Consider the following 26,870-nt stretch of genomic DNA (forward strand, 5'->3'; position numbering starts at 1 on the left):
TTCTGATATGGTTTGGCTCTAGGTCCCCACCCAACTCTCATCTTGAATTGTAATCCCCACATGTTGAGGGAGAGACCTGGTGGGAGGTGATTGGATCATGGGGATGGTTTCTTCCATGCTGTTCTCATGATAGTGAGGGAGTTCTCGTGAGATCTTGACAGTTTAAAAGTGTGGCACTTCCTTGTGCTTGCTCGGTCTCTCCTGCTGCCGTGTAAGATGTGCCTTGCTTCCCCTTTGCCTTCTGCCATGATTGTAAGTTTCCTGAGGCCTCTCCAGCCATGCGGAACTGTGAATCAATTAAAACTCTTTTGTTTAGTTTAGAAATTACCCAGTCTCAGATAGTATCTTTATAGCAGTGTGAGAATAGACTGATAAAGGGTAAATCAGAATTTCTTTCTGGGACTTTTGAGGATGTAGGTTTTAGGTTTAACTCATTACCAGGGAACCACCCAAAGCTCATATAGATTTAGTGTAAACCAGAGTTTAGTACTTCCACTGGAGAAAGAAAACTCACATTAGGGTTCAGGCTGAACACATGAACCTATTTGTTTATCACTGTGACATATTTCAATAGACAGCTTCTGACACTGGAGCAATAACCAGAGACAAGGCTTTCACTTTAAAACTTCCTTTTTGGTAGTAACAAGCATCCTTAATTTCATGCACAGTCTTGGCATTAACCAGTGATTTTTTTTCAAAAATCTCTCCCTGTTGCTGCTCCCATTCATGCCAGCCTCACTCCAGTCACTCTGGGCAAGTTCAGAACATTCTCTGTGTGCTTCCACTTCCACAGCTTTCTTACTCTCCTCTCCATGCCTCTCACCATCACCACTTGCCCAAGGTCTGGCTATTTCTAAAGCTATACTTATACCCTACCTCCCCCTATCCCAGAGATCTCCCAAATTAGCATTAATTTCTTCTTTTCTAACACTCTATTGCACTTTCTTTCTACTACACTAGTTGCCTATGGCTGGATAGCAGACCATCCCAAACTGTAACCAGTTAAAACAACTGGCATTTTATTTTATCTAAATTCCTGATTTTGGATCAGGAATTTAGAAAGGGCTCAGGTTGGCAATTTTTCTTCTTCACATGATATAAGCTGAAGTCACTAGGTGGAATTCATCTGGTGAACGAGTAAGTATGGTCTACGACAGCTCACTCAATGTTTAACACATTGGTGGGAATGGAGTGTCTAGATGTTCTCTAGCATGTGTAGGTGGGTAGTCAGGCTTCTTTTCAGCAACTCAGAGACCCCAGATAGAGTTCCAGAAGACAAGAAGTAGAAGCTTCTTGGGTTGCAGTTTTCTCTCTGAAAATAAAACCTTTCATTAATGAGATGGTCTCCCAGATGGCTCCAGCCCCAAGAGTCTGATGCTTTAACTCCATCCCAGAGTGTGTGTACTCAGCCATTAATCCCTTCCTTACTTGGAAGGTAGGAGATTTCTAGGAATCTCAGACAAATCACAGTAGAATAGTTTAAGAGCTGTTTGTCTAAAGGACTAAGAGCTATGCACCAACATGGTAGAACAGGATTGCAAATGCATACTTCACTAAGCTGGCAAAAACAAAACAAAACAAAATACAAGCTTCTTTATAGTCTTTAACTGATCCAGTCTTCCTTATTAACTGCCAATCTCCCTCCCAATCTTGCTAGATAGTAGGGAGATGGGGTGAGAATAAGGGCAGAATTTGGAAATTAATAGTATCTACATATTCAAATGCTTTTTTGGGAACAAACATTCATATAATGTTAACTTAAACTCTTTGAACAGAGCTGTTTTCCCCCCTCTTCTTCCTGCTTTTCAAGATGGCTTCAGGGTGGAGGTGAAAGCTTGAGGGTATTTCTGATAACTGGGGGAGTGGAGACATAGGAAAGGGGTTGAGGTGGTGGGAGAAAGCTGGCCTGGGTACTGCCCCTCTCTGCCAACCTGGCATGGGGTGTCGATCTGATCTCAGGATTGGCATTTGCCAATTCTGACAATTTCACCTGGCCTCATGGCATGAAGTTTATCATCTGATGCTCATGGCTGGCATTTGTTGTTGACTTTCCTGTCCTTGGTAGTTGCTTATTTCTGATGCCAGGCCCTTCTTGGCAGCTCTGTGAGTTCTCACCAGGCCATGAAGCCAGCTTCAGACCTTTTACCCAACACACCAAAGTTCAGCAGAGCCAAGAGAGCTTCCAGAGGCTCGTCCCTCAAGCCACTTTCCTCTACTGGTGCTGCCCCATATCCTTCTACCAGATTTTTCCTAGAGACCTGAAGTCCTCATAAGGCCATGCTTGAAAAAAGGGCCACAGCATTACAAAACTCCAGGAATGGCCGTTCGCAAAGAATACAATGTAACTGGTGCCCCTGTAGTTGCAAAGCACAGAGGTTCCAGTGAGGGTAGCAGGCCACCAACCTCAGTGTTGGATTCACTCAAGATTCTCCCAAGAAGGGAAACTGTGAACACATGTGTTTAACTCTTTGGCTGTTCCCTGGTTCCTATCTTCTTCTTCCCACAATTCCTCAACGCTAAAGATGCAAGATTTCTCCCTGCCTTTCTGGTGTAGCCAAGGCTTCCCTTACATTATATGCTAAGTTTTCTCTATCAAGGTTTATAGAAACTCTATGAGCCAGTCCACCAGCAATGATTCCTGACATGTTAATGGGAGCTCAAGGAATTTAGAAATTTATTTTTCTTCACCAAAGCCTGACTTTGAAGACTATTATCTTGCTAGTGACTCAAAAATCCTATTTGCTAGTCAAAGATGAGAAATAACTCTATTGCTAGAGTTGGCCTCCACCCTTTCCCTGAAGATCTTAAATCCATTGCTTCATGACTGGAAGGCCCCAGGGCAACCATCATTCTAGGAGATGGAACACTTCAGAAATTGTATTTTAAATTATTAGCCCTCATATGCATATATGTTACAAACATTGTTTTCATGTTTTATACATATATTGACATTACAGGGCTCTCAGGGGTTAAGAAATAAGATGAAAGCTCTTTCTTATGCTGATAAAATATTCACTTCCTATTACCTTCTTCCCAGGTCCTTTCTTAACTGGGTATGAAACCTTTGCTCCTAAGGTGGTAACTGAGGGATGGATGAGATGATTTCAAACCAGAGAGTTGATAAAATGGGAGTATACAGGTGAGATTCACATGTGATAAAAACACAAGGCTTGCAAATGTGGTGAGTGAATTCAGAGCAGATGCTTTCCCTGTTACCACTTGATGGAACCTCCTTAGGATGTAGAAGTGAATCCAAAATAGCAGCGATTCCATGCTCCAACTTCAGCTCCCATCCTAATCACAGGCTTCAGCCGAGTTGAGGCCATGTGCTCTGGCAAGGCTTTCTGTGTAACTTAAATCACGTTTCGTCTCTGATTTATTAGGATTTTGTTAAATTGCTAATACCATTATTCTACCCTCATCCATTTCATCAGCAGCAGTTTAAACTCAGTCTCCTTGAATCAGTCACAAACAGTCCCAAAGGTTTATTTGGCCTTATATTTCTTAACACAATTTATAGCATTCAAATATTGAGTTAGATTTCAGGATGACATTTATCAAGCCTACTGTAATATGCCCTTGGCTTTTTTCTCTTCATCCGTTTCATCTATCTTGGCAGTAAGAGTGCTGCTGCTTTACCTCTGTTCCATATGATCAGGTTAAGTCACTTTTTCTTTCCTAGGCCCCTATTTCAGCAGTGCCTTAGAGCTCATCTACATGAACCGCTTAAGCTTCTTTCCTTCCATAAAGCTTTGTAATAAACTTTCTTCTTCAAATACAGTTTCCCCCAGTACATACCTCAAATTTGGTCTTTTTCAAATGCAGGAATTGCTCACATTCCTGCATTTGATATCTTTCCCAAAGATGGGATATTATCTTTCCCAAAGAAAGAGGGATATCATCTTTCCCAAAGAACAGATTTGGTCTCATGGACCTCCAAGCATGTGTGTGTTCATGGGAACAAAGAGCTGAAATACTACAATCTAGTATGAAAAAATCTCATTTAGAGGGCTCATTGTCTGAAGTGGATTGCTCTCCAATAGCTAAGTTTCCAGGACTCCGGCCTAAGAGGCAGAATTCCCAGGATTAACAGAAATATAACTGCTCTGTCCTGAGCTCTCACAGACTCTAAGAGGTTGGAGTGGGATCAGCCAGTCCAACCCCACTTATTTCATAACTGGGGAATCTGAGATCTAAAGAAACTTCAACAAAGGAAGCTTATCATCCCAGTAAGTTGCCAGGCAAAGTCTCGGATGTGCCCTGTGAGTATTTTAGCGTTATTCATTCCCTGTGTTACAAAAACTCACATTGTACAAACTTCAAGAGAAAAAGAGCACAGGCTCTAAGAATGGGCAATTCCAAGTTTGCATTAAAACTCCAGCACCTACTGGATATTCAGGCAGAATATATTTCTCACCTTTGAAATGGGTTACAACACTGCTCCCTTGGAACATCATGGAGCACCCACATAGCACATGGGACAGTTCAGAGCTTGGTAAATGGCAGCTAAACAGTAATTTTAAAGAGCCTGGGGCATGGACCTCTGGGGGAAACGGCTTAGGAGTTGGGAGGTAGGTGGAAACTGAGAACAAATAGAGAGATCAGTGAAAACCATATGTGGGTTTGGCACAGTCTACCAATGCCTAGCTTAAGATTGCAGGACCAATTTGGAGGACTGATTATCTCAGCCAGCCAGTCAAGCCACTACAGCTCAGACAATTCAATTTTCTGGAGTTCTCTAGATCCTACCTCAAGTCATTCATTTAATTCTTGCTCCTGTCTCATAGAAAGAAAGAACAGAAGAATTAAAGAGAGAAGAAAAAGAGGCTGATCAGAGCCTGCCATCATTACAGCGAGAAAACTAGACCACACTTAAGTGAGCCTCCCCTCTCTCCCTCACTTTTATTACTGGTGCTGTACAGTGAGTGCATATTTCATTGTTCAACTTCTCAAAAACAGAAGTCCTCTATATCACTCCGCCCTCCTGGCACATGGCTGGGCACAAGGACAGGCATCCAATAAATCATTTGTAAAGTCATGAGGCTGAAAGGGAGTTGAGAATAAACCCACTCATTTTCCCACTGAGAAGATGGAACGAGGAAGGAAACTAGAGAAAGTTAACAGATAATCAGCCCTTCTTATGTTTGGATGTAAGAGTGGGTTTAACAGTGTCCAGAAGATCAAAGCTCAATCCACACTCCTTCCTCCTAAACATGCTTTATGTCTCTTTGTTCAAAGTGGCCGGAAGGCAGCCCAAGGCTTCTGTTTTCACTCAACCTCCTAGCTGAATCTTGCAATATTGCTTCATTTAGTGGGTCCACAGTCATGTAAGAGAACAATTTCCTCTTCCTTGAAACTTTTATATGGCCTTCGTTCTCCTGCTAGGCCAGTTCCCAACTAAAGTTGAATTTCCAGTTTAGAAGTGAATGCATGGCCATGTGATTTAATACATTCTCGCTAGTCGAACTGGAAAAGTCTGTCTTTAGAAATATTGTATACAGCTGCAGCTGAGACCCAAGGCTATGGTTTACCCGCAGATAATACTAGGGCCAAAAAAAAATTCTATATTAAGGTTCAGTGATCCCAAACTCAGACAACTGTCGCCAAAGCTGGGCAAGTTAATGCCACCGTCTGCAACAGCTGGGTTTCCACAAATACCACCACGCCTCTCACCCATCAGAGGTATTGTGTCTCCAAAGCCATGTTGGTTTTGCAAGACTGCCTGCTACTTGGCACCATTTCAATGTGTGACTATTTCCATTCAAGATCTCCCCATCTGGCAGCAGCCTAGGCAGTCATGCCCTGGTGTGCTGGCGGTGTTCTTACAAGAGGATCAGGCCACTGGGATTGTAACACCTGCCTCTGGGCTATGCGGGAAATAGCCAGGGAAAACAAAAGAACACAGGATATGGCTGCAAATAAATAAATGTAAAGTGTTGCATGCTGTTGCTGTAGCCAGGTGACAGAAGCCCATCTGGATATAATCTACTCTTTGGAAGCAGAGTCAGATATCCAAGAAGTGACAGATGCACACATACAGAATTTTTATCCATCAGTGAACTTGCAAAGTTTAAATTCTCTATAGTGCTCCCTTATTTGGGATATTTGCACAACTAATGATAATATCTTTTCAGATATATCTTTTCAGGGACACCACAAATTTTACGATGCTTCCCTGGGCTCAAAAGATTCAGTCAGTCTAATCACATCTAGTCTCTAGGAGATGGATAATGAGAAAAGCCAGAGCTGCTATGTCTTCATCCTGGTGACCTCTCGTGGAGAGCTTAATTAAAGTATTTAGAAGGAAGGAGGAGGGTATATGGTAGAAGCAGGTTTTAATTTTCTTTCTTAGCTAAAAATGTTCTATTATTCTACCTCAACACTAATAGAATCCTGATTTATTTTTCAAAATTTTCAGAGATGATTTCATGTGTTTTTCTAGGTAGTTCTAATATTTAGTAGGCAGTTATTCTTCTGATTCCACTGGGAAGTTAGAGTGGTGCCTTCCCATGCCCTTTGGAAGCCAAGGGGATGGTGCCTAGGACAATGTTTTGCATACAGTAAGTGCTCAATAAATATTTGTTGTGTTGAATTAAGAAGGAACAAATATATCCACAGAGGGAAAAGGGCAGGGACTACATGAGAATAGAACTCAGTTGTTCCCGTAATCCCCAAGAATGATCCAGCAGTGGGATTTAGGAGTCAGCTGAAGTTGACTGCTCATCAGAGCAGGCTGTTGTAAGAATGATTCCAAGTCCTTCATCCATACTACTCATGCCCCTATTAGTGAGGGTTTTGTAAGGATGCAGTGGTGAAGTGGCAAGTTTTGCTATTTACTAGCTATATAGTCCTGCACAAATTATCTAATCTTTCTAAACCTCAGTTATCTTATCTCTAAAATGGTAATAATAATGAAATCTATCTAGTGTTGTTCTAGGGGTAGCTTTCACTGGCTTGCAAGAGGTGATTATCTGCTTCTCTTCCTGACTTATTTCTCAGTGGCTCACAAAATAATGGCTCATGTCACAATCAATGGAGTGTTAAGAGTCAATGAAACATTATTATTATCATCATCATCCTCACTATTATACTAGGCCCTTTATAACAATCCATGTAAATTATCTTTAAAATGTAAGAAAAATCACACTAATGTGCCACCATACATATAGTAGCAACCTGCTGATCCAAGGAGGAGCTTTGAAGTAGACAAGATCTCCCATCTTCACCCCTGCCTACAATTGGCAGCTTTCCCTCCTCCTTTCCTAACTCCTCCAACACAGCCCTCTCTCAGGAATGAGCCCATGGGGCCTCTAGCGTGGTATGAGTGACTCCAGTGAATGTGACTTCCCATGAGCAGGTTTGCACTGACAGCCTAATGGCTCACTGGGCAAGGGGAGCTGAGATCCCCTGCTAAAGACACTTACAGCAAGCAGAAGAAGGGGGCTGCTCTGGTGTAGAGGCTTTCCTGACACTGAAATCATCATGCAGGTTGCTGTTTGCAGAGCTGCTAGCTTTGCAACTCTGTTGCCTGGTGGGTGATACATATCTGAAACTCAATACACGTTTGTTGAATAAGCCAATGAATGACTAAATGAATAATAATAATAAAGGTATACCAAATATGAAGATTTTAATATATGAAATAATCAAGTGTTACTTAGGATGTATTAAATTGTCCTTAAATATCTTGCTGATGGAATGTAAATTGCTTTAGCGCTTTTAAAGGACAATTGCTGGTATGCATTAAAATTTCATATGTGCCTACCATGCTGTTTCAGGGAAGCACTCATGCACAAACTAGAGTTCACAAGGATCTTCGTAGCTGTGTTGTCTCTAGTGGGAAAAAAAAAAACTCTAATGAGTCTATCTATGAATAAGGAATGGGTTAATAAATGCTACTATATCCATAGCCATTCTGTATGCAACAGTTAGGAAGAATGAGGTTAATCTGTATATATTAATAGGAAAAGAAATATTAGTGAAATAAGAAAACAATTTACTGAACACTATATATAACGTGATTTTTAAATTTTTTAAATATGAAAACCATTTTTTCTGTATTTTTGTATATGAGCCTAAATGCACAAAAGAAGGTAACAACAGTTACCTCTAGAAAGGGGTATGGTCTAGAAAGCATATGGTCAAAGTAGACTTTAGCTTGACTTTTATGCTTAGATTTTAAATTTTACAACCAAAATGTGTTCATGTACTATTTGTATAATTAACATTTTTAAAAAATAAAAGGGAAGCATAGCTAATGGATGTTCAGGCTGAGCCATGAATTTGTGCAGCAGCTATGTGAGCTTGTTCTCTGCTGAGGGGGGAGATGACATGTCTGAACTGTGAGCATCCAAGCACAGCAGTGCAGAGCTGCTTAGAGTGGCTGCTCCTCCTACTCTGAAAGATTATGAGCCAAGACAGAGGAAGGCAGGGTTCCCCAGATGCCACTGCAGTGACAATCACCTCCAAGGCTGTCTGGCAGGAATGTACAGGCTGATGGGATGGCAGAGGCCCCTGCTTCCCTCTGCTGATGCCCAGAGAGGTGAGGGTCAGGGAGTGAGGGACAAGGGAAGAGTAGAGGGAGAGAGTATTGGAGTCATCCAAGACAGACATTGGTACCTGGTAATACCTGGTAACTGTGCCAAGAGCCAGGCCTTTCCATAGCTGAGAGTCCAGGGGATGTGATTTCTCCCCTCCTCCTTCATCCCCTCTACTCTAAACAGGGTGATTTCTCTGTGTTGGCACCAAGTGCAAACCCTCCTCACACCACAGTCATAGAGCCAGATGATAGCTCAAAAAGCTATCTTGGTCACTCCTTGCTAGGAAGTTAGGAATTAAAGAGTCCCTGGAAAAAAGTAATCACAATACATATAGAATGTTCTTTTTTCTTCCTTGGAAACCAAAATATTTGTTGTCCCTTTGTGAGTTCAATTTCTTATTTTTTAAAATTTTCACAGAATGGGATTTCACCACCTTGCTTGGTCTCCATCCAACTGTCCGTGTATTTGTTAATCCGCCCAATCACATTTATTTAGCACCAACTCCATATATATCAGTACTACAGGATACCTGATCTTTAAGGTGGAAAGTTTCAAAGAAGGCTTTGAGGAGGTAACATGAAGAATGAGTACAGTAAGTAAGCCATATCCAGGCAAACTTTTGGGAGTGTGACTGTAGGGTGAGAGTAGGATGAGGGAAGGGATCAAGCAAGAGTGCTCCAGGCTAAAGGGAAAACATGGGTTGCAGCACATTTTAGCAACTCCAACTCCCCTACACCCATAGAAGAAAAAAGCAAGTGTGGAGCAACTCTAAACTTAGTGATGAAGAAGTAAGTTAGAGTCCCTGTGAAACGGGAGAGTTCCCGGTTCCCCCTCTCAGTACTTGTGACAGGGGTGTGGAGTGACTGATAGGTCACCGTCCTGCTGCTTCTCAAACCCCTTGCCGGAAAGGGAGCACGCAGAAGGGCAGATGCAGAGCTGGGGCGAGCACTTTGGGCTCCAGCCCCATGGTAGGGTCTCGAGGTGGGCGCCTGCAATCCCAGTGCTACAATGCTGTCTTAGCCTTGCTGTCCACAGATGGCTTTAAGTGTTAACCAGCTCTATGGACCCTCTGCCTTTTTGCAAGGTCAGAGGGCCAGTGTGAAATCTTTCTGTATCCCAAGTTCTTTTCCAGCATCCCGGAAGTATCGGGTCACACACGGGCTTGAAGGATAAATGCAGGGTTTTATCGAGTGGTGGAGGTGGCTCTTGGCGGGATGGATGGGAAACCGGAAGTGGGGGATGGAGTGGGAAGATGATCTTCCCCTGGAGTTGGGCTGTCCAGCTGCCAAACTCCTTTCCAACCACCCCCAGCTGAACGTTCCTCTTCCTGTCTCCCTGCTGCGTCCTTCTGCCGTCCCTCTGCTTCTCTTCATCTGCTGGTCTGCTCCTGGAGCCTGGGGTTTGGGGTTTATATGGGTACAGGACAGGGAACGTAGCAGGCCGAAAGGCAACTTCTTGAGTGCAAAAACAGGAATGCCTGTCCTCATTTAGGGCCAAGGGTCTTCAGGCTTGAGGGTGGGGTTCTTGCCAGGAAACCACCCTCTTCTAATCAGTAGCTCCCTGTCTCCTGTCTATATCACCTGTGGGATGCTAGATGCGTTTTTACAAAGCACAGGAACATCATTCAGAAGGATTTTCATGTGTGTTAATGAAATATCAAAAAGGCCGTGGAGACAGAAATGCAAAGTCATTCAGGACTGGAAACCGAATTTCTGACAAAGGGAAGCTTGGTTAAGAGGGTGATGGCATTTTTTACCTCCAAACTGTGGACAGCTGTACAATCTGAAATGCTCAGGAGAGACTCCATCAAGCTGAAAGCAGGAATCAAGTTTCCCAAAGCCAGGCTGTTTGAGCCCTTTACCTCCTTGGCCAGCCTTTTTTAATTTTTTAATTAAAAAATCAGTTCCAGTGGTTCTCCCATGCTCAAGAAAAGCAACCGTACACTCTAACTTACTTTCAAATACCTTGCCACTTTTACTCCAGATAGAGCCACATAAAAGCCAAGAGATAAATCAAATTGCTTGTCAGAATATCAGGTAGGCTGGGGACTGCTGGGAAGAAAAAAAACCTGCTGTGGACTTCAATGGCTCTAGAATCGGCAAAAACATGTGAAATCATTCCTGAAGAGCTCAGGTGAGTGCTCTGCAGGTAGCCAGGCAAGCACTCTACCCTCCTTTAGGCTCTGAATCCAGCCCAGATTCATGATAACGTTTGCAAATGGTGTATTCATAAAACACTTTTTGGTGATACTCTAAAAGGGAGCTGGAGTGTCATTTTGTTAATGATTAACTGACAACACAACCGAAGCTCATTGAGCAGCTACTGTGTGTCCTTAGAGTTAGAACTCAAGGATGGAATGGGGGAGGGGGATGGCTGAAAAATGGCGTAAAAAGAATTCAAGACTGGCAGGTTTCATGCTGGACCCCTATTGACTTCATTCAATAGGAATGGCATCGTGTTTGAGAGGCTAAAGAAAAGACCTGGAACCAGTGAACAAGACATAGGGTTTATTGAGGGAACTTACATACAGGGCAGTCCAGTCCAGTGGTGGTGGACTAGACAGGAGAACTGTAACAACTTGTATAAAGCATGCAGTTTATATAGCGTTTTCACTTAACACCCTCCTCCTAGGAACCTCTACCCATTAACCTTCACTTAACCCAAAACAAAGAGCCTTGATCCCCTGTACAGCCTGTGCTCCCAGGATGGGCCAAGGGATAAGGAATGAATCTCCATGTTGGCTACTTCTGGATTCCTTAGCTTACAGCTACAAACACACATTCTTCTTAGACCATAGGGTCATTCTCAGAGTGTGCCTAAGTTATGTTACTGCTGTCAGGTGTGTCTGTCATACAGAAGGCTCTTGATGGGATGTAGTACACAGTGCAGATTAGGGAGGGGCCTTAGAGTCCCACTTTCCTGTTCATTCACTGTGTGGCTTTGATCTGTGCACTTCAGTTTCCTCTTCTGTAAAATGGGATCAATACTATCTTCTAGGCCAGGTGAGGTGGTTCACGCCTGTAATCCTAGCACTTTGGGGGGCCAAGGCGGGTGTATTGCCTGAGCTCAGGAGTTCGAGACCACCCTGGGCAACATGGTGAAACCCTGTCTCTACTAAAAATACAAAAAAAATAGCTAGGCGTGGTGGCGCATGCCTGTAATCCCAGCTACTCCCAGGCTTGAACCTGGGAGGCGGATGTTGCAGTGAGCTGTGATCGCACCACTGCACTTCAGCCTGGATGGCAGAGTGAGACTCCATCTCAAAAAACTAACAAAAAGCAAAAAACAACAACAACAAAAAACTCTTCTACTTCAGGTGGTTACAATTAAAAGAGATAAGCATAAAGCATTTAGTTCAAAGAAAATTAGGCATTACTACAAGGGCAAAAAGTAGACTGCTAGGCAGCTTTTTATGAGTGAGCCAGGGAAAGAGTAGGAGCCTAGAGGTTCTGGACATTTTTAAAATAAGGGCAGTGCAAATTCTAGCTATATATATCTCCTGAGGGCAATGCCTCACAAACAAATGCATTGGGTTTCCTTTCATTCTATATTGGTTCAGTTCTACATAGTTACAATTTGAATTTTTCAAATATTCAAGTTACGGAAATCACCCTTTGCAAAAACAACATTAAAATAATTAGAATCTGAAAAACAGATGCATTCTATTTGGAATGTAAATTAAGCCTTTAAAGAGGCTTTTAAGAGGTAGCTTTTCCAGGATAATTACATTGCAAGGACTCTAGGTCAATTACTCTTTAACCCAAATGTCACCTGGCTGTGGATACAAACAGGGTTACATCTAAATTAAGGCCAAAACTGCAGTGCCTCTAGGAATCCCATAGTCACACAAGCAAATTATGAGTACCCCTTGCCCTGGATGTTGCTAGAATGCTCTGAGGGGTGTCTCCATGTGCCCATGGGAACAGGAACTATGGGTGCCACACAATCTCTCTCCCTGGTTCTCTTTCTTGCCACAACCCACTTGCCCTGGTTAGTTGCCCAAAAAGGAAACTCTGTTGCCCCTGCTGCTGCTGCCTCTCATGGGATGCCAATAACAACAGCAAGCATGCTGTCCCTCCTTGAAACTGAGAAGTTAATTCCATCAAGTCTGCCTGTCCTGCTTGCTTTTGGTCATTTGCTTTTTGTTATTTTTTTCTTTTTCAATGAAGCTGAAGGCTGCAGAAGCTAAAGGTCTCTCGTCTGAACAGCTAAAACTTAACTTTCACTGGCTACTTTATAGATAGCATTCATAGGTTGCCAGGGTAATGAGCATGTCAGTTGTTTTTTAGGAACTTCGGCCAGCTCCTGCTCAGTTCAAATTGGTTAAGACCACTGTATTAGTCCGTTCTCACGCTGCTAATAAAGACATACCCAAGACTGGGTAATTTATAAAGGAAAGACGTTTAATAAAGTCACAGTTCCACAGGGCTGGGGAGGCCTCAAGAAACTTACAATCATGGTGGAAGGGGAAGCAAACATATCTTTCTTCACATGGCAGTAGCAAGGAGAAATGCCAAGCTAAAGGGGGAAATCCCCTTATAAAAACCATCAGATCTCATGAAAACTCACTCACTCTCACAAGAACAGTATGAGGGTAACTGCTCCCATGATCCAATTACCTCTCAGTTGGTCCTTCCCATGACATGTGGAGATTATGAGAACTGCAGTTCAAGATGAGATTTGGGTGGGGACACAGCAAAACCACATTATTTCACTGCTGGCCACTTCCAAATTGCATGTCCTCACATTTCAAAACTCAGTCATGTCCTTCCAACAGTCTTCCAAAGTCTTAACTCATTCCAGCATTAACTCAAAGTCCAAGTCCAAAGTCTCATCTGAGACAAGGTAAGAAACTTCTGCCTATGAGCTTGTAAAATCAAAAGTCAAGTTAGTTACTACCTATATACAATGGAAATACAAGCATTGGGTAAATACACCCATTCCAAATCGGAAAAATTGGCCAAAACAAAGGGGCTACAGGTCTCATGCAAGTCTGAAATCCAATAGGGTAGTCATTAAACCTTAAAGTTCCAAAATGATCTTTTTTGACTCCATGACTCACATCTAGGGCATGCTGATGCAAGAGGTTGGCTCCCATTGCCTTGGGCAGCTCCACCCCTGTGGCTTTGCAGGATACAGCCCCTCTCCCAGCTGCCTTCATGGGCTGGCATTGAGTGTCGGCAGCTTTTCCAGGCACATGGTGCAAGCTGTCAGTGGATCTACCATTCTGGGGTCTGGAGGACTGTGGTCCTCTTCTCACAGCTCCATTAGGCAGTGCCCCAGTGGGCACTCTGTGTGGGGGCTCCAACCCCACATTTCCCTTCCACATTGCCCTAGCAGAGGTTCTCCATAAGGGCTCCAGCCCTGCAGCAAACTTCTGCCTGTACATCCAGGCATTTCCATACATCCTCTAAAATCTAGGTGGAAGTTCCCAAACCTCAATTCTTGACTTCTGTCCACCTGCAGCTCAACACCATGTGGAAGCTTCCAAGGCTTGGGGCTTGAAGCCAGGGCCTGAGCTGTAACTTGGCCCCTTTTTGGCCACAGCTGGAGCTGGGAAACAGGGCACCAAGTCCCTAGGCTGCACACAGCAGGGTGGCCCTGGGCCCAGCCCATGAAACCATTTTTACCTCCTAGACCTCTGGGTCTGTGATGGGAAGGGCTGCCATGAACACTTCTGACATGCCCTGAAGACGTTTTCCCTGTTGTCTTGGTGATTAACATTCAGCCCCTTGTTACTTATGCCAATTTCTGAGGCATTAGTCCATTCTTATGCTGCTAATAAATACATACCCGAGACTGGGTAATTTATAAGGGAAAGAGATTTAATTGACTCACAGTTTCCCAGGGCTGGGGAGACCTCAGGAAACTTACAATCATTGCGGAAGTGGAAGCAAACACGTCCTTCTTCATATGGTGGCAGCAAGGAGAAGTGCCCAGCAAAAGGGGGAAAGTCCCCTTATAAAACCATCAGACCTCGTGAGAATTCATTCACTATCATGGGAACAGCATGAAGGCCCACCCCCATGGTTCAATTACCTCCCACTGGGTCCCTCCCATGACATGTGGGGATTATGGGAACTACAGTTCAAGATGAGAGTGGGGACATAGTCAAACCATATCAACCCCCAACCCTTCAACTGGACCTGCATAAATACTCAAGAGGTGGCTTTTTGATGTCAGAGGGCCAAAAACTCCACCCTCAGATCATGTTAATGCTGCCATTTTCTGTACATATGTCCTATGAAATGGCATGAACACTTATGCTTGTGTAGAATGAACCTGTTACTTCATTTTTCCCCACTGCCAAATGACAGAAGACAAGAGGATGAACAGAAGAGCAGAAGAACTGCAGGAACCACAGCAGAGAGAAGAGAAGGAGTGTCTGTACACCAAGAGGAGCTGAACTGGGGATGGCTGGAGAGGAGATCAGCCTCTGGACTGCCAAACTCCAGGGGAAGATCATCATCCCACTCCATCCCCGTTCCAGCTCCCCATCCATCCCACTAAAAGCCACCTCCACCACTCAATAAACCCCCCACATTCATCCTTCAAGTCCATGTGCAACCTGATTCTTCCCGGATGCCGGACAAGTACCTGGGTACCAAGAGGGCACTGAGCTAGTTAACACATAAGCCGTCTGTGGATGGCAAGGCTAAGAGAGTGCACTGTAACACGCACTCACTTGGGCTTTGGGAGCTTCAGGCACTCACCCCTGGACACTGCTGTGGGGCCAGAGCCCAGGGGCACTTGCCCCAGCTCCTGCACCTGCCCATCTGTGTGCTCCTCATCCCATATGTGGTCTGAGTGCACATGGCAGCCTAACAGATGAGCCACACCTTTCTTGCACATCCTGCAAGGGAGGTCAGAGAACTCTCCCATTCACAATCACCTTTTCATGACCTAGACCACTCCACTTCCCTAACCCATAAATATACCTAAGTCTTATCTTCAGGGAGGTGGATATGAGAGCTGTTCTCCCACCTCCTCACTTGGCAACCTTGAGGATAAATCTTTTCTCTTTTGTAAAACCTGTGCCACAGTGATTGGTTTACTGCACACAGGCAGAATGGACCTGGACCTGGCTGGTAACACCAAGATCCCAAAGCTTTCAGTTCTCGGGGAGCCAAAGTAACAGTAGGTGCTCTACAGAGGTACGTAAACCAAAAATTAAATTCTAAGGCCCCTCCAACCATCCAAATAAACTTCCTCCTTGCCAGGGCACTCTTAAAATTTACCCTGAAAGACTGGTTCAGGCCATGATGAGAAATGGGGGTTGGACATGCCTTATTATACCTCTGGCATTAACATCAACACAGGCCTTAAGTCTGATAAGAAGAACTTACAGTCCGTTCTTTCTGAAGCCTGCTACCTGGAGGCTTCATCTGCATGAGAAAACTTTGGTATCAATAACCTCTTATTGCAACCCAGACATTTCCTTCCTATTGATCCCATGTCTTTAGATAAACTCAACCAATCGTCAACCAGAAATTGTTTAAATCTATGTAAAACCTGGAAGCCCCCACCACCCCCACTTCGAGTTGTCTCACTTTTCTGGACCGAACCAAACTATTTCTTAAATGTGTTTGATTGAATTCTCACAGCTCCCTAAAATGGTCAAAACCAAGCTGCACCCCAACCACCCTGGACACATGTTCTCAGGACCTCCTGATGGATGTGTCACAGGCCGTAGTCACTCGTATTTGGCTCAGAATAAATACCTTTAAATATTTTATGTAGTTTGACTCTTCATTAACAGGTGGTATGAGTGGGCCCTGTAAGCCAGAGACTGCACTTTGTATCCTGGGCCCAGCAGCTACTCTCTGCAGCCCAGGGTCTCAAAAACTCTCTTGTGAAATTGATTCTGTTACTTTCTGGCCATAACTGGCAATGCCTGAGAGACATTTAGTTGACCCAATAGGGAACAGAGACCAGGCTATCCCTTCCAAGATCTTCACCTCCCTTCTCCTCAGCTGTTCTAGTCCCAAACACGCTCCGTCCACCTTCCCAGGTCGCAAAAAGAGACCCCAGGGCATCATCAAACACCATTCTTAGGTGTCATAAAGCTAGAAATTCCCAGCAGGGAATAAACATCAGCTCCATCAGCCAAAGGTGCTGCTGTCGTTTGCCAGTCTTGGTAGTCTATAAACTTAAAATGAGGTTTTCATTAACTTGTAAAGAAAAATAAATTGAACTAGCACCCTGATTTTGTTCCAAGTTTGGATTAGTGGGGAGGAATTAGCTGTGGTTTATACTTAACACCTGCCAGCTCGTCACAGCTATTTCTCCCTCTTGGACCTGGTTAAGGTGACAGAGGCATAAAAACTGTTGAAACATGAAACTATCCCAAATGGAAAATGCAGATGATTCACTACAGGTAAACTAACTTAGTCAATATTCATTACAAGTTGATGCAAATTATCACAGTAACAGTTCCTTCAAAAGACTGGTTGGTGAGGTTGTGATATACTAATTAAAATTATCTGGTTATCTGAAGATCATTATTAACCTTCTTCAATTCTGCCTAAAATTAACCTCTTCCATTTCAGTAAATTCATCAGAAAATTTATTTGAATGAATTAGTTTATTAATTCACCACTTACTACTAAATTTCTATTGTGTGTCAGACCCTATAACACCTATTTTAGGGGTGTTATATATCATTGACCAAACATATCAGGCCCTGACTTCATGGATTTTCCTTTATAGAAGGACAGACAAAAAACTGAAAAGAAATATATATTAATATTGTCAGGTAGTGATTAAGTGTTGTGAAGATGAAGAAACTATAGGATGGAGTTACTTTAGAAAGGCTGGTCAAAATAGCCTCTCAGCAGAGGTGACATCTGAACAGACATAGGATGGAAAGGGGCAGCATGCCATATGGTTATCTAGAGATTAGCATGGTCCAGGGCAGGGAACAGTATGTGCAAAGGCCCTGAGGTGCTCAACATGCTTAAGGAGCAGAAAGCAGGGGTGGAGAGGTTTGAGAGGTTAGGGGTAACATCAAGAAGTGGTCCAGAGCCAGATCTTGTAGGGTCTGTCGGTCACAGTGAGGGACTGGACTTTACTCAGGTGTTGATCCTGACTTTACAACAGGTGTTGATCCTGAGAGCAGTACCCAATAAAACTCTTGCACACAAATCTTAGAATATCAGAGTCTCTACCCTGGTAAACTCAACTGAAGGCAATTGTGAACAATAAATTATGTTATATAGGCCTGTATCTGTACATAGAGAAGTACAAGATGACAACAAACCTATTCTGATCAATGAGTTAATTTTTTAATTAAATTCCTGGCATAGGCTAATCATTTTTTGTCACTGGGCTCTTTAAAAGTGGAATACTGACAAGAAAGGTGGAGGAGGTGGAGAGTATTCTGATGAGTTAGAAACTGGTTTTACTCTAATTTAGTTATCTTTAATTCTCATGAGTCAATCAATTAGTTCATTTAAGGATATAGAGACTATATTAACAATATTTGACTACATGTGAATAAACGTCCAAAAGTAGAAATTTTTAGGAGTTTGCCAGCCTGGCCAACACAGCAAAACCCCGTAGCTATTAAAAATACAAAAATATTAGTTGGGCATGGTGTCTCATGCCTGTAGTACCAGCCACTCAAGAGGCGGAGGTTGCAGTGAGCCAAGATTGCACCACTGCACACCAGCCTGTGTGACAGAGCGAGGCTAAAACGAGAGAAATTTCTAGGAGTTTGATTATTCACTTTTCCTATGTTTGAAAAATATAAAATGCTCAACATAGAGAAAATGTTACTGAACCTTAAAAAATTTCCTGTTACTAATAAATGGTCCACTGAGTGTTCCTGCTCAGTTGAATTAAATCTTGTCATGCATAATCTATACAGGCATTTGATATTATTGTCACAGTAAAAAATTGAAAGTTGAAAGCATATGATAATTTACCCACCAAAATAATTTGTTTGACCACCAATATACCTGATTTCAAAACAATAATGATGAGGACTAAGCTCTAATTTTTTCTTATCTTGCCAAATTCCTACCTAAGGGGTCTGGGGAGTCATGCCCTACAAACCACAAATTCTCATCAGATGGGTTTTATTTAACCCTATATATCTTGACTTACTTTCCAATCTGACTCTGGCATAACATTATGTGACAAGAAAATCAAAATATTTTACCCCAAAACATGTTTCTTTGCCACATTTTGAAATAGCCCTGCAAAGCCATACTTTGTGGGGGAAAATTTGCGTCTGTAAAGAATCTCTATTAGCATAGCTAGATCTTTTACTTCCAGGCCCTCCCAATCCTGAAGAGATTAACTGAGAGTCTAGCACCTTTTAAAGGTCTGAAAAGGAGACATTTGTCATCTATTGTCTCTAAGGACAGCCACTATGAGACTGCAAAAGAATCTTAATCTTTGGGATGCCAAGGCAGGCAAATCAACTGAGGTCAGGGGTTCAAGACCAGCCTGGCCAACATGACAAAACCCTGCCTCTACTAAAAATACAAAAATTAGCTGGGTGTGGTGGCGCCTGCCTGTAGCCCCAACTACTCGGGAGTCTGAGGCAGGAGAATTGCTTGAACCCTGGGGGTGGAGTTTGCAGTGAGCCAAGATCATGCCACTGCACTCCAGCTTGGGCAATGAAGCGAGACTCTGTCTTTAAAAAAAAAACAAAAAACAAACAAACAAAAAACCTTGGTCTCCACAATCTTTTATCTTAATCTGAACATTTCCTTTCTATTGATTTTGGACCAAACCAATGTATTTCTCAAACATATTTGATTGATGTCTCATGCCTCCCTAAAATGTATAAAACCAAGCTGCATCCTGACCACCTTGGGTGGGCACATGTTCTCAGTACCGCCTGAGGGCTGTGTCCCAGGCCATGGTCACTCATATTTGGCTCAGAATAAATCTATTCGAATATTTTACAGAGTTTGACTCTTTTCGTCAACAATGAAAATGTGCCTAGCCCTGCACTTTATTGCTATGATTCTTCTGCTAGTTGCTTACCAAGTGTCTATTGCTGCTTCTCTTTACTAACAGAATCTCTACATTGTCGGTGACAATGTGACCAACTAAAGCCAACATCTCCAGGTTTGGGAAGGCTGGGGTAGGGTGCAGGGAAAAGTATCTGGAAGTCATTTGGTGAGGCTTTCAAGGGAGGTGCCTCAGCTGGTGGGGTGGGCACCTTTTTTCAAAACACCATTCGGTGAGTCCCACCCAGCAGTTTCTGATGCAGTTGGTTTGAGGTGCTGCCAGAGTATTTTCTTTTCTAACCAGTTCCCAGGTGATGCTGTGGCTCTTGGTCTGGAGACCACACTGTGAGAACCACTGCATTTAGCTAGAGCCACAGTGGCTATTTTGTGACTAGAATATGACCTTCAGGGTAGAAATCAAGCCCTAAGTATTGCAGAACATAAAGATAGAAGAATCTGGGTTTCCACTCTGTGCTTCGAGTCATCCTACCTGCCTAGATATCCTTTTTCTGTGAAAAAATTAAAACCCTTATCTTAAGCCATGTTGGATTTTCTACCATATTCAGCTGAACCTAATTGTATTTGATAAGAAGGCCTTAGGCCATATCTAATGTTTGCTTCCTCCAACTTTGTAGAAAATACTAGGTCTTATTTTTTTTTCTCTAAATTAACAGAAAGTGGAATGTGACTTTAGCATTTGAACCCTGGCAATAAAAACCTTGAATCTGATATTAAATTTGGCTCTATAACTTCAGCCTAACAGTGAATCAGTGCTTCTCCTAATAATTTTATGAGCATTTATGCACCCAGAGCCCAAGGTGCAGAGGTGGCAATGAGGTGATTTTTCTAGCACTAAATGAATTGTCTTCAGGATGGGGATAGAGGGAGTCCTAAGGCCTACTTCCCTGACATATCCATATAGGAATTTTTCTTCTCCCCACATGGAAACCACTGGATCAACAGATCAACAGACTTTTGTCTTTTATTCATGAGCAAGGAAAGATAAGGCTATGAGCTCATTCCAGTTATCATCCTATCTGATTACGGAAGAAAAACTTCTCACAATGTTTAAAGTTCCTGGGATGAAAAGTTATTTTGGAAAATTACACTATTTCTAAAGGTTCTTTGTTAAAACGGAGAATTTTGTGTGCTTGCTTTTTGAAATATGTTTCTATCAAAGATTGAGAAAAAGCATGGCCATCAGTCTCAAATAAGAACATAGATGCTTGTAATTGGATGTTGCCATGGATCCTTCTTTTCTGCTCTGGTTGAAATAACTAAAGGGGTCAAAACACTGATCCCTCACCCGCACATTCTCCAAATAGTTGCCTGGTGACACTTTCAGGGCTTCGCATGCAGGAAGAGGGTGGACCCTGTTTTGCCTGTCTCCCTCATCAGGGCAGGTACATTAGCTCCAGGACAGGTGACTTTCACTCGCATCTGTGTGAAGAGACCACCAAACAGGCTTTGTGTGAGCAAAAAAGCTTTCAATCACCTGGGGGCAGGCAGGCTGAGCCCGAAAAGAGAGTCAGCAAAGGGAGATAGGGGTGGGGCCGTTTTATAAGATTTGGGTAGGTAAAGGAAAATTACAGTCAAAGGGGGGTTGTTCTCTGGCGGGCAGGGGTGGGGGGTCACAAGGTGCTCAGTGAGGAAGCTTTTTAGCCAGGATGAGCCAAGAGAAGGAATTTCACAAGGTAATGTCATTGGTTAAGGCAGGAACCAGCCATTTTCACTTCTTTTGTGGTGCAAAGTCATCAGTTAAGTCAGGGACTGGCCATTTTCACTTGTTTTATGGAGGAATGTCATCAGTTAAGGCAGGAACAGGCCATTTAAATTTCACTTCTTTTGCCATTCTTCAGTTACTTCAGGCCAACTGGATGTATACGTGTAGGTCACAGGGGATATGATGGCTTAGCTTGGGCTCAGAGGCCTGACATTCCTGTCTTCTTATATTAATACGAAAAATAAAACAAAATAGTATTGAAGTGTTGGGGCGGCGAAAATTTTGGGGGTGGTATGGAGCGATAATGAGCGATATTTCTCAGGGCTGCTTCGAGTGGGATTAGGGGCAGCATAGGAACCTAGAGTGGGAGAGATTAAGCTGAAGGAAGATTTTGTGGTAAGGGGTGATATTGTGGAGTTGTTAGAAGAAACATTTGTCATTTAGAATTATTGGTGATGGCCTCGATACGGTTTTGTATGAATTGAAAAAGTAAACGGAATAAGAGAAGGAGAACAGGTATTAAAGGACTAAGAATTGGGAGGACCTAGGACATCTAATTAGAGAGTGCCTAAGGAGGTTCAGCATAGCCTTGCCAGCAAAGATTATTTATTTACTTTAAGAGTTAAGAGTGGCGGTTTGGGGATAGCACCAGGAGATATCAGCTGTGATGCTTGGAGAAACAGTGTAAACCGGCAGTGTAAACAAGAGCAGGGCATTTATGAGTAGTTGAGAATGGTGAATAGGAGTATGACTAGACAGAAGATAGTAGGGATGACAAGTTTTTTGGGGCGCAGTCCAAATTGGTCTGGTGTCTGGAATGAGACTGGGGCCTAATAAAAAGGAGCGTCTATACAGGAGCTCAAATGGACTGTACCTTGTAGCATTCTGAGGACAGGCCTGAATTCTGAGAAGGGAAAGTGGTAAAAGTATTGTCCGGTCCTTTTTAAGTTGGTGGCTGAGCTTGGTGAGGTGTGTTTTTAAAAGACCATTAGTTCACTGAATACTAAGAGCCTGAGAAACTGCTTGGGTGATTTGACTAATAAAGGCCAGTCCCTTATAGGACTGTATAGAGGTGGGAAGGCCAAACCGAGGAATTATGTCTGACAGAAGGGAAGAAATGACTGTGGCGGCCTTCTTAGACCCTGTGGGAAAGGCCTCTACCTATCCAGTGAAAGCGTCTACCTAGACCAAGAGGTATTTTAGTTTCCTGACTCCGGGCATGTTAAGTAAAGCCCATTTGCTGGTACTGGGTGGGGGCAAATCCCTGAGCTTCATGTGTAGGGAAGGGAGGGGGCCTGAACAATCCCTGAGAAGTGGTAGAATAGCAGATGGAACACTGAGAAATTATTTCCTTGAGGATAGATTTCCACGATGGAAAGGAAATGAGAGGTTCTAAGAGGCGGGCTAGTGGCTTGTCCTATATCATAGCCTGCCTTTGCTGATGTGTGGCGATTAGGCCTGGTGCAACTGCCATCACTAAACCAAGTGTGATTAGGGTGAGGAACAGGAAAGAAGGAAATATGGGGAAATGGAGTGAATGTCAGGTGGATCAGAGAGATACAGTCATGGGGGTCAGATGTATCAGGAATAATGTGGGAGGCTGGATTGAAGTCCGGGCCAGGAACAATGGTAATTATGGGAGACTCAACAAAGAATGAGTACAGCTGAAGGAGCTGGGGAGCAGAAAGTATATGTGTCAGGTGTGAGGAAGAAAATAGATTTTGGAAGTTATGAGAGCTGTAGAGAGTGAGTTGAGCATAGTTTGTGATTTTAAGGGCTCTAAAAGTATTAGGGCGGTGGCGGCCACTGCACGCAGACTTGAGGGCTAGGCAAAACAGTAAGGTCAAGTTGTTTGGATAAAAATGTTACAGGGCGCGGTCCCAGTTCTTATGTAAGAATTCCGACTGCACAGCCCTGCACTTCAGCTGTGTGTAATGAAAAGGGGTGGGATGAGTCAGGGAGTGCTAGGGTGGGGGCAGTCTCTAAAACTGTCTTCAAGGAATGGAAAGAGGAGTGGGGAAAGGATTTAGGATCTATGGGGTCAGCTAGGTTTCCTTTTGTGAGTTTATATAATGGTTTTGTTAGGATGGCAAAACCAGGTATCTAAAGTTGAAAGTATCTAACCATGCCTAGGAAGAAAGGAGTTGTTTTGTAGGTGCTGGGGTTTGAGAGATCAGTGGACACCATCGGCAGGGAGAGCACGTGTGTTTTTATGAGAATTATGCCGAGATAGGTAACAGATGAGGAAGAAATTTGGGCTTGACTGAAGTAATGGGGGCTGTCTGTGAAGCACTGCGGCAGTACAGCCCAGGTAATTTGCTGAGCCTGATGGGTGTCAGGGTCAGTCCAAGTGAAAGCGAAGAGAGGCTGGGATGAAGGGTGCAAAGGAATAGTAAAGAAAGAATGTTTGAGATCCAGAACAGAATAATGGGTTGTGGAGGGAGGTATTGAGGATAGGAGAGTATATGGGTTTGGTGCCACGGGGTGGATAGGCAAAACAATTTGGTTGATAAGGTGCAGATCCTGAACTAACCTGTAAGCCTTGTCTGGTTTTAGGACAGGTAAAATGGGGGAATTGTAAGGGGAGGTTATAGGCTTTAAAAGGCCATGCTGTAGCAGGTGAGTGATAACAGACTTTAATCCTTTTAAAGCATGCTGTGGGATGGGATATTGGCATTGAGCAGGGTAAAGGTGATTAGGTTTTAATGGGATGGTAAGGGGTGCATGATCGGTAGCTAAGGAGGGAGTAGAGGTGTCTTATACTTGTGGGTTAAGGTGGGGAGATACAAGGGGAGGATGTGAAGGAGGCTTTGAACTGGGGGAAAAGGCGGCAATGAGGTGTGGCTGTAGCCCAGGAATAGTCAGGGAAGCAGATAATTTAGTTAAAGTGTCTCGGCCTAATAAGGGAACTGGGCAGGTGGAGATAACTAAAAAGGAGTGCTTAAAAGATCACTGTCTAAGCACCAGAGTTGGGGAGTGTTTAAGAGGTTTAGAAGCCTGGCCGTCAATACCCACAACAGTTACGGAGGCAAGGGAAACAGGCCCTTGAAAAGAAGGTAATGTGGAGTGAGTACCCTCCGTATTGATTAAGAAGGGGATAGACTTACCTTCCCTTGTGAGAGTTACCCAAAGCTCGGCATCTGTGATGGTTTAGGGGGCTTCCGAGGCCATCAGGCAGTGTCAGTCTTCAGCCGCTAAGCCGAGAAGATCTGAGAAGGAGTCAGAGAGCCTTGGGCCAGAGTTCCAGGGGCTCTGGGAGTGGCTGCCAGGTGAGTTGAACAGTCCAATTTTCAGTGGGGTCCCTCACAGATGGGATGCGGCTTAGGTGGAATCCCGGGCTGCAGGCATTCCTTGGCCTGGTGGCCAGATTTCTGGCACTTGTAGCAAGCTCCTGGGTGAGGCGGGCCTGGAGGAATGCCTGGCCACTGTGGTTTAGGCGTTTGAAAGTTCTTGTGTGCTGGAGATGTGGCTGGGGTTTGTCTCACAGTGGAGGCAAGGAATTGCAACTTTTTTCTGTTATTGTACACCTTGAAAGCGAGGTTAATTAAGTCCTGTTGTGGGGTTTGAGAGCCGGAATTTAATTTTTGGAGCTTTATTTAAAGTCGGGAGCGGATTGGGAAATAAAATGTATATTGAGAATAAGACGGCCTTTTGACCTTTTAGGGTCTGGGGCTGTAAAGCGTCTCAGGGTTGCTGCCAAACGAGCCGTGAACTGGGCTGAGTTTTTCATATTTGATGAAAAACAGCCTAAATGCTAACTGATTGGGACAGGTCGGATAAATAAAAAGAAGCATTAACCTTGACTATGCCTTTAGCTCCAGCCACGTTTTTAAGAGGAAATTGCTGGGCAGGTTGGGGAGGGCCAGTCAAGGAACGAAACTGTAAGCCAGACCGGGTGTGAGGAGGGGAGTTGATAAAAAGATTATAGGGTGGAGGAGCAGAGGCTGAGGAAGAATTGGGACCTAGCTGGGCCTGGCGAGGAGCAGCCTGGGGAGGAGGGGAGAGGTCAAACGGGTCTGTAGAGAAGGAAGATTAGAAAGACTCAGCGACGCCTGGGGTTGGGACTGAGGGGACAGGTGAGAGGGAAAGGAGGAGGATTTGGGACGAGTCCCATTGGGAACTGAGACTAGGGAGGGGACAATGTGTAAAAGAATGTCTGGGCGTCAGGCACCTCAGACTGTTTGCCTATTTTAGGACAAGAATTATTTAGATCTTGTAGGATGGAAAAATTGAAAGTGCCATTTTCTGGCTATTTGGAACCACTGTCGAGTTTGTCAAGCGGCATTGCGGGTCAAGCGGCACTGCAGAAGAAAATAAGGCATTTGGGTTTAGGTCAGGTGTGAGTTGAAGAGGCTTTAAGTTCTTGAGAACACAGGCTAAGGGAGGAGGAGGAATGGAGGGTGGAAGCCTGCCCATAGTGAAGGAGGCAAGCCCAGAGAAAAGAGAGAGTAGAGACATGGAGAGAAGGGGTGGGGAGTGCTTGCCCCGCAGGAAAGTGGAGAAGGGGTAGAGACACAGAGAGAAGGGGTCGGGGGGTTCTTGCCCTCCAGAAAAGTAGAAAAGGGGTAGAGACACGGATAGAAGGGGTTGGGGAAGAAGTTTCTTGCCCTCCAGAAAAGTGGAAAAGGGATAGAGATGGAGAGAAGGGGTCGAGGGGTTCTTGCCCCGCAGAAAAGCGGTAGTTGCCGCTAAGGGTGAAGGAACAAGGCAGGTGTCCCCATGTGGTCGGACACCCCTGAAGCGTGGGTGAATAATCAGGCAGGCATCCCAGCGTAATTAAACACCAAGGGAAGACTGTCTTCCCGAGTCCGTGACCAGCGCCGGAGTTTTGGGTTCAGGGATAAAACGCATCTCCTTTGTCTCTACCAGAAAAGGAAAGGAACTGAAATTAAGAGAAGAGTGAGATTGAAGTGTGGCACCAAGATTGAAAGGAGAAAGAGGTTGAGGGATAGTAAGAGAGGTTGGAGAAGAGAGTAAAAGCCCGCTTACCCGATTTGAAATTGGTGAGATGTTCCTTGGGCTGGTCGGTCTGAGGACCTGAGGTGGTAGGTGGATCTTTCTCATGGAGCAAAAAGCAGGAGGACAGGGGATTGATCCCCCAAGGGAGGTCCCCTGATCCGAGTCATGGCACCAAACTTCACTCGCGTCCGTGTGAAGAGACCACCAAACAGGCTTTGTGTGAGCAATAAAGCTTTTAATCACCTGGGTGCAGGCAGGCTGAGTCCGAAAAGAGAGTCAGGAAAGGGAGATAGGGGTGGGGCCGTTTTATAAGATTTGGGTAAGTAAAGGAAAATTACAGTCAAAGCAGGGTTGTTCTCTGGCAGGCAGGAGTGGGGGTCACAAGGTGCTCAGTGGGGGAGCTTTTTGAGCCAGGATGAGCCAGGAGAAGGAATTTCACAAGGTAATGTCATCAGTTAAGGCAGGGACCAGCCATTTTCACTTCTTTTATGGTGGAATGTCATCAGTTAAGGCAGGAACAGGCCATTTAAATTTCACTTCTTTTGTGATTCTTCAGTTACTTCAAGCCGTCTGGATGTACATGTGCAGGTCACAGGGGATCTGATGGCTTAGCTTGGGCTCAGAGGCCTGACAGTGACTATTTGGATGTTTCACAAATTCCACCTGCAGGATAAGGGCCGAAAG

The 26,870-nt window shown here is 44.0% G+C and overlaps 1 long non-coding RNA gene across 1 annotated transcript; it reads right to left on the minus strand.

The window, feature by feature from the left end:
- Positions 1-1,070: 1,070 nt before the first annotated feature.
- Positions 1,071-26,824, minus strand: LOC129524691 (uncharacterized). Its single transcript, XR_008668553.2, has 3 exons — positions 26,217-26,824; positions 24,335-25,528; positions 1,071-1,312 (listed from the first exon to the last, which is right to left on the minus strand). It is a non-coding gene; the product is annotated as an uncharacterized lncRNA (long non-coding RNA).
- Between the last annotated feature and the right edge of the window lie 46 nt (positions 26,825-26,870).

The sequence above is a fragment of the Gorilla gorilla genome, chromosome 13, assembly GCF_029281585.2.
Source record: "Gorilla gorilla gorilla isolate KB3781 chromosome 13, NHGRI_mGorGor1-v2.1_pri, whole genome shotgun sequence".
NCBI lineage: Eukaryota > Metazoa > Chordata > Mammalia > Primates > Hominidae > Gorilla > Gorilla gorilla.